This window comes from Leptonychotes weddellii, chromosome 12, assembly GCF_054177405.1.
Source record: "Leptonychotes weddellii isolate Sample4059 chromosome 12, ASM5417740v2, whole genome shotgun sequence".
In the NCBI taxonomy this organism is placed as follows: Eukaryota; Metazoa; Chordata; class Mammalia; order Carnivora; family Phocidae; genus Leptonychotes; species Leptonychotes weddellii.
The window spans coordinates 14,440,708-14,456,568 of record NC_138380.1 but is presented as its reverse complement, the minus strand read 5'-3'; the positions used below and the strand labels follow the sequence as shown (position 1 = coordinate 14,456,568).

The 15,861-nt window shown below is 39.2% G+C and overlaps 1 protein-coding gene and 1 non-coding gene across 3 annotated transcripts in view; one reads left to right on the top strand and one right to left on the bottom strand.

Annotated features, from left to right (window-relative positions):
* Window positions 1-15,861, bottom strand: part of PTN (pleiotrophin) — an 88,848-nt gene that overhangs the window by 35,308 nt on the left and 37,679 nt on the right. The gene's annotated exons all lie outside the window — the stretch shown is intronic.
* On the top strand, window positions 9,346-9,418 carry TRNAK-CUU (transfer RNA lysine (anticodon CUU)). Its single transcript has one exon. It is a non-coding gene; the product is annotated as a tRNA-Lys (tRNA).

The following is a 15,861-nucleotide window of genomic DNA, read 5'->3' as shown; positions in this document are numbered from 1 at the left end:
TGAGCAGGGAGCCCGATGCGGGACTCGATCCCGGGACTCCAGGACCATGACCCGAGCCGAAGGCAGTCGCTTAACCAACTGAGCCACCCGGGCGCCCCTCAAATAAGTAAATCTTAAAAAAAAAAGATTCCAAGATGACATAATGTTGGAATTAACTGAGAAGAGCACTGTAGATATAAATACTGTCAATGGTTCCATGAAAAGATAGAAACACCACAATAAAAAATGAGGAATCTTAGCAGAAAAATGAAAACTGTAAAAAAGGATCAAATGGACATTACAGAACTGAAAAAATACATATGCAATGTTTCCTGGATAGGTTAATGAAAGATTAGATACAGCAGAAGAGAGATTCACTGAACTTGAAAATAGATCAATAGAAATGATCTGAACTCAAAACTTGAGGTATAAAAAAAAAAAAATTAGTGCTTCAGTGTCCCGGGAGGCAGCATTAAACAGTCTACCAGGGAAGGAGCCCCAGAAGTAGGGAAGAGAAAGAATGTGGCACCACAAGTATTTGAAGAAATAATCACTGAAAACTTCTATAGTTTGATTAAAGCATCAACCCATGGAACTAAGAAGCTCAGCAAACCCCAAGCATGATAAAAATAAATATACCTCACATAGGCACTTCATATTCAATCTATTGAAAACAAAATTTAAAGAGATGAACAAAACAAAAAACCTTCCAAGCAACTACAGAGGGAGGTACATGATGCCAACTAAAACAACAAGGATGACATTTTCTGATTTAAACACAGGAAGCAAAAGACAGTGGAAGAACATCTGACAGAAGAAAAAAAAAAATCACAAACTGTAATTATATTTCAAAACTGAGGGCAAATAAATACATTCTCAGGAAAAAAGCTGAAAGAATTAGATGCTGGCAAGTTTTCTTTATAATGAATTCTAAATGCAGTTGTTCAAATTGAAGGGAATAGTCTATGTATGTATGTATTATAGATGTTAAAATGTATGTAATAATTATAGCCATATATATTTCATATATATAACATGTTATAAATATCATATATTGTAAATAAATTGTTGTAGAGTTTACAGCACATGTGGAAGTAAAATGTATGACAACAATTAAATAAAAATGAAGGAAATGCAATTATACTGTTTTAAGGACTTTTGCATTTTACATAAAGTGATATAATGTTCATTTTAAATAGAAAGTTATGTGTCAAAGATACATATTTTGATTAACCCAAAATAATCAGGAAAGGAGAAACAAAGGAAAAAAGAACAGATGGGATAAAAAGAAATAGCAAGATAGTATATTTAAACCCACACAAATAATTGCATTAAATACAAATACACTAAATATATTGACCCAAACACAGAGATTGTCAAACTAGATAAACAAGCAATACTGAACTGTATGCTATCTACAAGAGACACATTTTAAATATATATATTTTTAAAAAGGTTGAAAGTAAAAAGATAGGAAAAGATATTCTACCAAATTAGTAATCATAAAAAGGCTGGTGCCTATAGTCGTATTAGTCAATATAGACTTGAAGAAAGAGACAATTAAGAGGGACATTTTGTAATTAGAAAATATATATTAATCTATAAGACATACTACCAAATGGATTTGTACCTAACAAAATTTCAAAAAACATGAATTACTCAATCACTCAGAACTATAGAAGGAAATAGATCCAGAATCATAATCTGAGGTTTTAAAAATCTGATTAATTAAAATAATTAGGAAAAAAATTCAGTATAAATGAATTTTACTTGATACCAAAACCTGACAAGGATATTAAGGAAACTGCAGACCAATATTCCTAATGAACATAAACATAAAAATATTTTTTAAATACTAGTAAACCAAATCCATACATCAAGTATTTAAAGAGCCAATAAATCATCACCAGTGGTGTTTATTCCAGGATACAAGGTTGTTTTAACAATCAAATGCTCATGTATTTCACCGCATTAACAGGAGACCAGAATAATGGAGAAAAATCACAGGATCATTTCAATAGATGCCATAAAAGAACTGACTCAAATCCAACACTATTTCTATGTGTAAAATTATGATGCACTAAAGTTTAAAAACTGCTGTAATCATTTTTTTTAATGGGCATAAAACAGTTACCTAAGTATGTTCAGAGATTTTAAGAAAAACTTCCAAAGAAGACTAATTTTGAGTTTCGTCCCAAATAACAGATGAGGTGAGGGAAGGAAGAACACTCAGGCACAGGCCAGCAGATCTGAGTTAAGTGTGATATATTCCAGGAATCAACTATTAGTTAAAGACTGCTAGAGCATCAGAGAGAAAAGCTCGGAAATAGAAAAGGAACTGAGAGAAGCCACGTTTCTGGGTGTTTCTTCCTTGTGTATAAGGGTCCCGTGAGGACGGCAGTGATGTTTTACCTTAGGACATGTGGAGCTCCAAGGAACCCTCGATCGGCTGTGGTTTCTGAGAGGGCACCCTGTGAGCAGTCAGCACAGTGACTGGAGGACACAGGACTGGAGTCAGGGAGGCTGAGAGAAGGCCGTCTGACCCAGTCCAGGTGAGGCATGACAAAGACTTAAAACTGTGACATTGGAAAAGGAGTGAAGGGAGAAAGAAAAGGTACCGAAGAGCTAATACTGATTGGATTTATCAAATTAACTGAATCTCCTATGGATGAAGAAATCTCGGCCATCTCCCCAATTCTGATCTTAATCCAGAGACAGGTGCCAACGCAGAGAACAGGGGCTCATAGACCCCTTCCTGAGGAATATGGACTATGACCTATTCTAAGGACAGTAATCTAAGCCTCTGACATGGATTAAATGTGACTGAATTCTCAGCAAATACAATTTAGTTTCTTTTACTATCTTGACTTTTCAGATCAGTCATTAAGGCTTAAAGACGTTAAGTGACTAAGGTTAAGAAGAGATAGGAAAGACCTGTTTGGACATGTTGAGTTTGAAGTGCCGGGAGGACATCTGAATTGAAATTGATAGGGGTAACTGATCGGGAAGAGAGCTCTGGTCTGATCAAAATGAAAGTGGAATCAACACAGGCTACTTGAATGAGTGGGAAGCCTTGGGGCTGCGCAAAGAGACCAGAGAATAAGAAGACACAGAGTAAGAACTGAAGAGGTACGCAAAACGTGAAAACAATTCTAGATTTTATGTAAGTCGGGATAGCAGCAGAAAGGTAAGAGTAACAGGAGTAAGCAAAGGGAGTCGAATCACGGAAACCAAGCAAAGAGGAAGTTTTCAAGAAGTAAAAAATGATGAGCAAAGTCAAAGTCTACAGAGAGGTGGAATTAGCAATAAGAGGTCACTAGCAATGTCACAGAGATACATTTCTGTAGAACTGTGAAGTTAAAAAAGCAAATAGCTAACTCAGAAACAATCACTAAGATAACATTAGTTGAGAGACCGTTTCTGGGCCAGTGAATATCCTGTGTGACTTTGCCAAGTTATTATGTTAGAAGAGCCTAATAAATATTCAATGCGACATAATGAAAGGCTTTGAGAACCGATACAATATAATGGAAAAGGCTGTCCAAGAGTCAAGGGACCAAATGCCTGCTAAAGGAGCTGGTGTGACTCAAAGGGATGGCGAAGACAATGACTCCTGTTAGAAACAGAATCCGATAAGACCCTGTCAGGTAAATTTGATTAGAGAGAGGACGCTTTTACTCATAAAAGAATAAGAGAAATAAGAGACCATCCCACTGCTTTTGGTTGTGATGCGAGGAGTCCTAGCACTGGATACTCTGTGTTTTTATAAAGCTCTAAAGATGACATCCATACCCCGCTTCCAAAACCGTTACTGCACAAAGTGCTACTGTAGGGTCACGTGGCATCCACCTCACCTGAGAACATGTTAGAAATGCAGATTCTCAAGCCCCGCCCCAGAACTTCTGACCTAGAATCGACATTTTAACAAGGTCACGATCCCCAGGTGAACTCCTACATAGATGGAAGTTTAATAGACACTTCTTCTGAACCATAATTTCTTCTGAAATAAAAAACTGAATATTGGGGTGCCTGGGTGGCTCAGTTGGTTAAGCGACTGCCTTTGGCTCAGGTCATGATCGTGGGATCCTGGGATGGAGCCCCATGTCCCCAGCTCCCTGCTCAGTGGGGAGCCTGCTTCTCTTTCTCCTCCCCGCTTGTACTCTCTCTTGCTATCTCTGTTGCTATCTCTGTCTCTCAAATAAATAAAATCTTTTTAAAAAAATTGAGTATTTGCTCTCCTTCCTTCCTTCCTTCCTCCAGCCTCTTCAAGTTTAAAGTAGGTTTTAAAGATACATACATTCTAGAAAGATTAAAAAACAAAAATAAAGAAAAAGGCTGAGGGAAAACAAATGTAGGGAAAGATTAACAGCCACCATGGATTAAAGACTTTGCCCTGTGCTAAGAGCTTTATCTGACTTTTATCCACACAACTTTAGAAGGCAGTCGATATTATTCCAATTATACAGGTGAGAAAATTTAAGTGAGAAAGTTGAGATAACTTGCCCTAGATCACGAAGTCTGAGAAACGGGGTCGGAACCTAGACCAGTTAAAACCAAATTAGTCACGTGCTCTTACCCACAAAGGGAAAATACAAAATGCCTGTTACATACTCTTTATGTGCATGCAAATGATCTACCCTGTATTTGGCTCTACACTTTCTAGAAGCTGATGTGACGGCAGCACATAGGAAGAACATGCACAGAGTTTGTATTTAATTCTTTATCAAAATGTAATATGTGCAGGGGCGCCTGGGTGGCTCAGTCGTTAAGCGTCTGCCTTCGGCTCAGGTCATGATTCCAGGGTCCTGGATCGAGCCCCGCATCGGGCTCCCTGCTCCGCGGGAAGCCTGCTTCTCCCTCTCCCACTCCCCCTGCTTGTGTTCCCTCTCTCGCTCTGTCGAATAAATAAATAAATAATCTTAAAAATATAGGGCGCCTGGGTGGCTCAGTCGTTAAGCGTCTGCCTTCGGCTCAGGTCGTGATCCCAGGGTCCTGGGATCGAGCCCCGCATCGGGCTCCCTGCTCCGTGGGAAGCCTGCTTCTCCCTCTCCTGCTCCCCCTGCTCGTGTTCCCTCTCTCGCTGTGTCTCTCTGTCAAATAAATAAATAAAATATTAAAAAAAAATTTAAAAAAAATGTAATATGTGCAGAAGACAGCTATCACTTTTTTTTTAGAGGAGCTATAAGTCTTTGTAATAAACTGAAATACCTACTGATTTAAGGTCCTGTTCTTAGCTAATATGTATATCCAGAGAAATGTTTAGATTACAGGAAAATCTTGTACAAACTTTAAATGGATGACTGATAATTTATTATTCTGAACTTGACAATGAGGTGGGAGGCAAGTTGTGGTGCAGAAGTAGAACACAGGGTCGGGAATGAATTCCTGGCATCCACTATATTCAGAGAGTCTAGAACCAGAGGCTTTTTGGAGGGTCTTCAAAAATGTTTGAAATTTGGAGGAAAAAAAAAAAAGGGGTCTCTCTAAAACAAGAAAATAGCAAATAACAAAAATTGAAATTAGTGTTTAATAATGGCCACAAAATAAAGCATGATGTCAACTTCATAAAGTATAATATTTAGCAATAAAAAAATGCACTATGCTTGAAAACCATCTTGAGATTAGATTTTCTAATTTTGCAGGAATTCTTGGATACACTTGGTCTAGAAATGAATTACTTGCAAGTAAATAATTTTCTTTTTCTTTTTTTTTTTTTTTTTTAGATTTTATTTATTTATTCATGAGAGAGAGAGAGAGAGAGGCAGAGGCAGAGGGAGAAGCAGGCTCCCCGCGGAGCAGGGAGCCTGATGCGGGACTCGATCCCAGGACCCTGGGATCAGGGCCTGAGCTGAAGGCAGACGCTTAACCGACTGAGCCACCCAGGCGTCCCCAAGTAAATAATTTTCTAAAGCAAAATTACAATTAATTTTGCCCCCTCCCCAAAATGTGTGTATATATGGAGACAGATATATATCTGATATATACATATCTGAGAGGGCAGTAGAAGTCCCTGCCCTTGACATAGGTATCAAAGTGAGCCCTGTGCTAGGCTAGGACGGAACCGGAAATATCGAAGAGCATGAGGGCTATCCAGCTTCCCTCCAACCCCATGAGTCAAGTAAAATCCCTTCCTCCACAGTTCCCACACCACCAGGAAGTGTTCAGATGGGTACTAAGACACCGCAAGGTAAAGACGTGATGTGTATTTTCTTGGGTTAGCTTGCAAGAGCTGGGTTATTAATGTCTGGTTCCATACCAGGAACAAAGTCCTAGGATAATCAAAGAATTGCCCAGGAAGCCATTTGGATTGAAGTTAGCCTTTCCTTCAAGAACGGAAGAGCTGAAACTTGGCCGCTTTGATTTGCATGCCTTTCAGCTACTAGTTCCAGCCAATTCAGTTCATACAACTCCAGCTTTCATTTGGGGCTGAGTTCATTGACTAAAAAAATAAAGAAGAACGGGGGGAAAAAAACCTCACAAGAAAAGAAATCAAGGAAAGGCTTAATTGATTATGCAAAGTGTTGCTTTGGGAAAGGGGAAAATCTTATTAGAAGGCTGGCAAACTCACTTCATTAGGGCCCTAGTGACATCTTCTAAAACCAGAACATTACATCAGGTTAGTTTAAAACATCAAATGACCTTGTAGTTTGGTCGGGATACCCCAACCCCATTCATTCTGTCTGGTTCATTCTTCGCATTTTTTAACCATACTTTTATTGATGGCGAAAAGGTTGCTACCAAATAAGCTGAATGAAATGGGACTTATTAGAAATTAGAAACACTAAAATCAGGGATTGTGATTCTGCTCACTCACTTTGTCCTCTAAAAGCCCACTTTCTTTTTCTACTTAACATGATCATTTGCCCCTCTTTCCACCATCCTTCTCTCTCATACATAGTCCCACTCATTATCCTTGCACCTGATGATTCTCTGTATGCAATGTCAAAATAAATGCAGACATGAGCATCAGATCTCATAAGGGTGTGTGAGAATCCACTACTTCCTACCCCTTCAGAGATCCCCTGAAGTGTGCCTGCATGGTTTCCACACCAAAAAAGGGGGTTATTTGTTTCCTTCCTTTCTTTGGGAGCATCAAATGCCCCACTCACTGAAACCCCCTGCTTCCTAGAAATAATTAGCCTAAGGGATAAAACTACCATTGCAACTTATAAAAGAGGAATTAAGAGATCAAAATGGTTCAGTCATGCCAAATAAATCTTATTCAGTTATGTGAGAAAGTGACTAATAATCGTGATCTCATGGCCAGTTTCCTTTTTGCTTTAGAAAATTATTTACCTGCAAGTAATCCCTATCTTGGTTTCAGGCAACATTTGACACATAACTGAGAACATAATTCTGAGTAAGACAATGAAATTCGAATTAGACAGTAATGTTATAAGGTGGGTACACTTAAAATTTAGGTAACTACCATTCTGGAAAAGTCAACTGGAGAGATACCTACAAGAAAGTCACAGAAGATTCTCTCTTTAACCTTGTTCTGTAAAACATTGTATGAATAAGCGAAATAAAAGTTAAATGTGCACGCTACTTCAAATCTGAGCAAATATGAAATTATTTTGATGACAAAATCAAAATGACATGCTCAATGGACTACTGTATCAACTTGAAATAAATTAATTAAAATAGAACAGTGAAGACCGTGAAGTCCTGCATTTAAATGTATTTAAATCAATAACTGAAGCAATCAAAGATAACTTGCTTCACCGTGGTTCACAGGATACCAGGAAGGTTTTACTGCACCACAAAACTTATACAGATGGTAAGTATGAGTGGGAAAATGAAGCTAATGAGCAAATCAGTACATTCCACTTTTGAGAGGCTCCAATTGTTAAAAAGTTCTTCCTTATATGGAGCTGGAATCTATTCACCGTCAATTTCATTTAATTTTTCTCAGAGAGGAATGAGGTTGAGTTCCTGGTAACTCAGATATAGACACCAGGATATAAAATTAACTCTGATTATGTCTAAACGTGACTCTGACAGCAGGGAACAACACTCAAATGGATTAGAGATTATTACCTTGCGGATGCAAATTTGAACTAGATTTTGAGTAGTTGCTAACCTAGATCATATTTATTTCCTTAAAAACCATACAATAACATCTTATTTTATTGGCATATAAATCCAGCAACTTCATGTTTCTAAAACACTGGGTCCTATATGTCTTTCTACCCCCACACTTACTAAAGTACCTAAGTACTTGGCAAATATTTACTGAACAAATGAATAAAATTTAAAAGACTGACCAGCCAAACCTAATGAAACGATATAATGTGGTGGATTCCCTTAGGGAATTAATCACTGTATGTTGAATTATACTTGTAATTCTGCAGGCTTGGCTAATTGGTTTTCAGGCCTATAGTAAATTGGAAGGAAAAAAAAAAAAAAAGGCCGTCATCAAGAATGCTGGTATTAGCATAAAAATAAAGGAAAATAGGGAAATTTTTAAAAAATTCATATGCACATATGGGTCATTTCGAGTAGAGTCAAATAACCCCCAACAACTCAGTTTTCCCTGATTAGAGCGCCCATAGACGTCAGAGTACTGGTAGATGTACAACACCATCAAGGTACACTTATGTTTTTTTATTTTTTTAAATTTTTTTTTAAAGATTTTATTTATTTATTTGAGACAGAGAGAATGAGAGACAGAGAGCATGAGAGGGAGGAGGGTCAGAGGGAGAAGCAGACTCCCCGCCGAGCAGGGAGCCCGATGCGGGACTCGATCCCGGGACTCCAGGATCACGACCTGAGCCGAAGGCAGTCGCCCAACCGACTGAGCCACCCAGGCGCCCCAAGGTACACTTACGTTTATAAGGCGTTATGTGATCAGCAACATAGGAAAGTATGCACAAAGTAGCTTTACAAGACTACACCCACAAAGTTAGTTGAAAAAATTATTAGTACACAAAGGCATAAACCTTCAGCTCTCTAAAAATACTCCAGACTCCACTCTTTGTGGTGACTTGCTTCGCCTGAGCTCCTGAGAGCGTCAGTTTCATGACACGTCCAGAAAACCTCCTTAGCAACTTCCGTTCTTATCTTCTGGCAATTCCTGCTTTCACCTCAATTACCCTAACAGCTCAGAGTGGTAGAATGAGGACATTATATCTAGTTTATGGATATGCAAGCCAAATTAACACAAAAGAAAGTCAATCAGGAGAAAGTGAGGCTGGTCTACTCCTCAAAGGTCAAGATTTTTGTTTTTCACTTAATCATTCATGTAGACAGAAAACATTTATGATGTGGATGTGTACTAAATTCTAGACACCAGGCTGGGTGATGCACGTGTAGAGCTAAAGCAACTCTCTTGGGAAAACAAACACATAAATAATTGGTGGATGTGCCCGGCTAGCTCAGTCGGTAGAGCATGAGACTCTTAATCTCAGGGTCGTGGGTTTGAGCCCCACATTGGGCGCAGGTCCTTTTGAAAAGGAAAAAAAAAATAATAGTAATTGGAGGAAGAGTCGAGAATGAGTTAAAAATCAGAAGGCCTGATAGGTTTAAAACACCATATACGGTACTAGATGTTTTTCTTTAAAGCACTTTTCCATTTGAAGCTCTAATTAGACTAAATAACCATTAACTACTTTTCAACCCCCAAAATGATGTGATTCTATCTTGTTCAATTTCACAAAATCACTGTGAAATAACCAATGTCAAGCATTGTTAATCTGCAGTTAATAGACTATGAAACTGAAGATTCTATAGATTGCATAACTTACCCCAAACCACACACCTAGTTAACAGTGAAGCCAGATAAGAAGCTAATTTGATTTGGATCCTAATTAATTATCCTATTATGTAATAAGTGTCATTCATGTTTTATGATAGGAAATCATTAGCTGTCCCATTCCATAGACTGAAATCTCACCCTGCTGTTATATTTATGATAAAGCACATCAAATAAATGACGCTTGTTCCCCAAATGGTGGATGATTTGCTGTTTCGCTAGCAAAGTTTTTCTTTTTCTCCTCTTGGCATTTCACATGGACAATTTGTGTACGAATCCACTGTTATCTCTGCTTATAGTGCTTCTTTTAAATAGCTACTGCTTCCAGAGTGCTTGTAAAAAGCTTATGAATTGCCAAGCTTCATTACTGTGTATATGTAAAGCTTGTCAGCTATTTTGGGGATGACATAGAGTTCTTTTCTACTTAGGGTCCTTCAGGATGTGATCTAAGTACAAATAAAATGTGCATTTTTTTCCCAGAGAAATTTAGAAAGAGGAGTGACCTTAAATTGATCCTTCAGCTACTCAATCATCAATGAGAATTTATTTAGTGCTGATATATACAAGACCCTGTGGACATAAAAATAAATACGCGACCTTCTTCCTTAAAGAACTTAAACTAAAATTTGAAGATTTTCATGAAAATTTAAGCGTAGCTCCTTTGCTCGATATGACAAGGTGTCCCACAGAATTAAAAGCTTATGCTTTGTGTGCTTCTCAAAATGTTTATAGCACAGTCCACTGGTAAGCCAGGGAGATCTATTAGAGGACTTCTTTTCTTTAATGAAAATTTTCCAAGTTATAAATGGTGGGTATGGTAATTAATATCAGCTGTGGACTTCCCCCCCCCCCAGAAGACCAACCAAAAAGATCTATTGACTAAGCAAAGCTAGCTTCACTAAATCTACAAGAGTAAGGAAGAATGTAACCTTGACTGTGTCTCAGTGTCTCAGGAAGAGTGGGTTCAGGAGGCTATTTGTGGGGCTTTGAGGTCCGATCTCAAGTGGTTGAAGTTCAATCTTTCAAGGCAAGGAATTGACCAGGAATGAGAGAGTCTCAATAAGTGAACTGTTGTTTAATAAGGAAACTGTTTACCCAGGTAAGCAATCTATTGTTCTAGTAGGAGAACAATTTGCTCAGATGAGTAAACCGTGTGTTTGGATATATTAGCTCTCAGGAATTTGATGAAGCAACAAAGTTATGACTTGGTTTTATAGCCCTATCTTGCTGGCCAATATTTCCTAGGATGATGGGAGCTCTGCGTAGGTCTAGTTTTTGCCTCACTTCCCATTTTACTTACATGTAAAATACGATTTATGATTACTGTTTATACTTTAAAGGATATTCAATCACATTCTAGGGGCTTCCAATGAAAATAGCACATGCATTTATTATCAAATATATTTAATGTTTATTAAAAGCCAATTTTTTTTTCAGTTTTTAATTTAGTGTTCTGTATATATTCATTTGCATAGAGGTGGAAAGAAACATTTCTTTGGGGAAAACAAAATCTTCATTTGGAGTTTGCCAAGTTTGGACCTACTGTTCAAGAAAGCTAAAAATATAAATTATATATTCATTAAAAGTGGTATTAGTATGGGATATCACTTTCAGTAAAAGCACTAAAAAGGCAGAATCAGCCCTTTGGCTGGATGGTGGATTTAATTTTAAAAGTCCAAGAGAAAAAAATAACCTAAATCTGCATTTTCTCTGTTTTCCTCCCCACTGAAGCAATCCTGAGATTGTTATTCATTTTGCACTTAAATGCAGGTGCCCTACCAAAGCTTGTTACACACGCATTCTTACTTCATAGTCAGAACGCCCTTGTCAAACAGGTAGCATTCACCATTTTACAGGTAGAAAAACAACAGAATCAAATAGATGACATATGTTGCCCAACTCATACAGGTGTTGGTATATTTGAACTTTGTATATCTGATTTTTTCCTTTTTTTTTTTTTTTAAGAGAGGGAGAGGGGTGGGGGGAGGGGCAGAGAGAATCTGAAGCATGTTCCACGCCCAGCGCAGAGCCCAACACGGGGCTCCATCTCATGACCCTGAGATCATGACCTGAGCTGAAACCACCAGTTGGATGCTTAATCAACTGAGCCACACAGGTGCCCCTGTATATCTGATTTCTAAGCCTGTTCTCTTGGGCCTGCTAAGAGGAGGTTATCATCATAAAGTTAGAACCTCAGTAATGAAATATCATCTCCCAGTTCTCTAGAACGCAGACCTATTAATGACTTTTGCACTGGGGTGGGGGTGGAGTCTCTTTATTCAGAGAATAAGAACAGTCCTTTGAATCACTGGGAGAGAACCCTGGATTCGGGGGGTGTGGTAGGCAGAATACTAAGATGTCCCCCAGATTCCCAGCCCCTGGGTACACATACCTTCTCCTAGTTACTCAAGCAAACACTCATGTAATTGTTGCTGCAGGGGGATCTCACAGATGCAGTCAGGTCCCAAAACAATTGACCTTAATATAAGGAGACGATCTGGGTGGGCCTGACCTAATCATACGAGGCCACTAAATTAGGGTCATGCGGTCAGAGACAAGGGAAGTGTGAGAAGTATTTGGCACAAGAGACATTCTCCTGCTGGCTTTGAGGGTCACGTGGCCAGAAAGTGGATGGCTTCTAGGAGCTGACAGTGACCCCTGCTGAGAGCCTCCCAGGAAAGGGGGACCTCAGTCCTACAACTGCAAGGAACTGAAGATGACTAACGATCTGAATGAGTTTGGAAGCAGATTCTTCCCCAAACCTCCCAAAATAAACACAGCCCAACCGATACCTTGATTATAGCCTTAAGACCCCGATGGGGGAACCCGACCACATCACTGCCCAAGCTGACCTGCAGAAGTGTGAGCTAATAAACCACGAGGTTTATAGTAATTTGTCACATGGCAACAGAAAACAAAAACAAAGGGCTACAGACTTCTATAAAGTGAGAGTGTTAACTTGTGATTAGAACTTGTGATTCTTAGAAGTAAGAATGCGTGTGTAATGAGCACTTCTGGTTAGTTTGAAAGTGAGCTTGCCTTATCTGCAAGTAGTATAACCAATTTTCTACAAACACAGTTTCAAGAAAACATCATTGCTGTATAAACCAATTACAGGTCCATCAAATTCCTCTGGTCATCTAACCATGTGGACTTATACATAATAACAATAATATGGAAATAATGATTTGGAGTGTTCAATGTACTTCCGCATTCCCTGTATCATTTGAGCCTTATTATAAATCAGTGGAGCAAATTATTATTATTATTATTATTCCTCCCTATAGCACAAGAAATGAGCATGTAGAAAGGGCAGGTGACTAACTCGAGATCAACCACAGGAATTCGGCGGCGCAATGCCGTGGCCAGTAGGTGACAATCAAGGTCTTCGGATTTCTCTCAAAACCACATTTTACTCTCAGGGCCGACTAAAACATTTTGGCAAAACAAAGAAGTTATGTTCTCCTTTCCTCCTCTGTTTTAAGAAATAGAAGAAAAATAGAAGAATAACTAGATGATTTTATATTTGGAATAACTGCTTTTCTTCCCACATCACCTTTCCTACCCTTCACACAATGTGGGTTATTAAAAAACATTTTTTAAACATTTATTTTTATGTTGAAAAACATCTTTAAAAAAAAATTTTTTTTACTGTTTTAAAAGAAACAAACTGAATTTGTAAAAGTTTGAACTACGCTTCAAAATGATTCAAGCTGTAAGGTAATGATAATTTTTCAATAGCCAATATGGGATTCATTAAATGTGTCTGAGAAATGAAATTCTATGTTCCCATTAAAGTGAGATCTACGGGGTGCCTGGGTGGCTCAGTCGGTTAAGAGTCTGCCTTTGGCTCAGGTCATGATCCCAGGGTCCTGGGATCGAATCCCGCGTCAGGCTCTCTGCTCAGCAGAAGCCTGCTTCTCCCTCTCCCTCTTCCCCTTCTTGTGTTCCCTCTTTCGCTGTCTCTTTCTGTCAAATAAATAAATAAAATCTTTAAAAAAAAAAAACAAAAACGAAGTGAGATCTACAGTTATCCACATGAAAAATGATATATATTTATTCACACAAGAAGTTGATTCCCTTTGTACGCTACAATCCTATTTTGTAAAAAAAATATATATATATACACATAGGCACGCATCCACACACTGATACATACATATACCAAATTTTTGACAGAGGTCATCTGTGGAATGGGGGCATTTTAATGCTTTTCTAAATTTTCTGCATTTCTTCTAAGGACCGCATTTTATAGTGTATTTTTATCCAAAAAAATCCCACTTTTATTCTTTTACAAAATAATTTGCTTGAAACTCTCAGTCTAGTTGTATTAAAGCAACACGGTTATGATAAAGTATTCAGGAATCTATATGAAGGTTGGGAATTAACGCTTTGTTCCCATGCCCCTAGCTGGGTGTGCTCCCAGACACCCCCCGCTCAGCATCTACACCTGCGAGCACGGCCACCCGTGGTGACCGAGTGGCAAGGGCCAATTACCATGGCCAACAGCATCCGAGAGCCGGCCAGGAGCCCCGAGCAGGCAAGTGAGCCTGAGGGAACTCCTACTCCTCCCTGACTCCATGTCTTCAAGGCTCCAACTGAAGTAAGCCGAGGAGAATTTTCTTCCTTCATTCTCTCCTTCATGGCCTGTGAAACGCCAGCCTCTTTCAATGGGGCTTCTAATCAGGGTTGCGGAGACCTATAAATCTGTCGCCAAAGGCAGTGGGATAAAAATGACTGCGAGTTCTTGTGACACACTTAAAAAAGTAGGTGTAACTTGGCCGGGGTTTCCACCGCCCCCTCGCACGGGGACCGCGTCCTGGGGCCCCCTCCTCCTGTGGCCTCATGTCACTCAGCCCCCGTGTTCCTCTGTGTCTGAAGAACAAAGCTACGAGTCTAATAAAGCGTGGAGACCCTGAGTCGTCCTTCTGCGTGCTTGGAACCGATGAAAATGTACGTGAATTTAATGGTTTTCCGTCCACTGCCGCCCCTAGAAAATATTCCACTTAGGGTCAAGGGGCTGAGTTTTGGCATCTCGGGAGGGTCATCTTAAAAACTGGGAAAAGAAATAATCACAATGTGGAATAAAACAATAGTTTTAAAATGTGAAAAAGAAGAAAACCAGATTCCTTCGTCCTGACACCCTACCAAAACTACAGTAATGTTTAATTGTCTTTGGTGCTTTACCCAGCTCCGTATTTACTTTCACACAGTTGCCATCTTGGGATACTCACAATTTTTCATTGTTCTTCTCAAAATTTAACAAGCCGTAAGGCTTTCTCCATGATTCTAGGTAATATCTTAACTTCTCTTTGTAGGAGGCTGCATCATTCCTCCCAAGTAGATGAACCACCGTCTGATACGCCAACTGTTTCTCCAAAATGAAGATTCTTGCCTGGATGTCAGGCAAAGATGGGCGGAGAGCGAAGCCCCATCATGCGGCCCCCCTCGGGTCTCAGACTAGCTCTGCCCATGTCACTCCCAGGGCTGCCCTGCTTTCCTAAGCTACTTCCGGTCCTACACACGGGTTAACATAAGCTGGATCTGACTCACGGGACCAGAAATAAGTAACTGAAACTGGTTTGTGCTGGTATGGGGCCAGCATTCTTCCACCTGCCAAACAGTACAACTACTCACTGGGGAAAAAAGCAAAACGCAAGCTCTCCTAAATACATCTACAAGCCATTCATCATGCAATTGATAAAGTTTCTAGGCTAGCATACTTGAAGTGATCAAGGGTGCATTTCTTTGTGCAGGGTGCCAAGGGAAGAAAGAAATATTTTATCTTGGGAAACGAAGCTTTGGATGAATCTACCAGACGCAGCACCATGAAGAGGGCAAACTAATGTCCTGACCTTACTTTCTAAATTGAACGATGTTATGAAAATAGAGAGCATGTTAAGAAAGGGTAGAACAATTTGCAACGATGTGGATGGAACTAGAGGGTATTATGCTAAGCGAAATAAGTCAAGAAAGACAAGTATCATATGATCTCACTGATATGAGGAATTTGAGAAACAGGACAGAGGATCATAGGGGAAGGGAGGGAAAAATGAAACAAGACGAAAGCAGAGAGGGAGACAAACCATAAGACTCTTAATCTCAGGAAACAAACTGAGGGTTGCTGG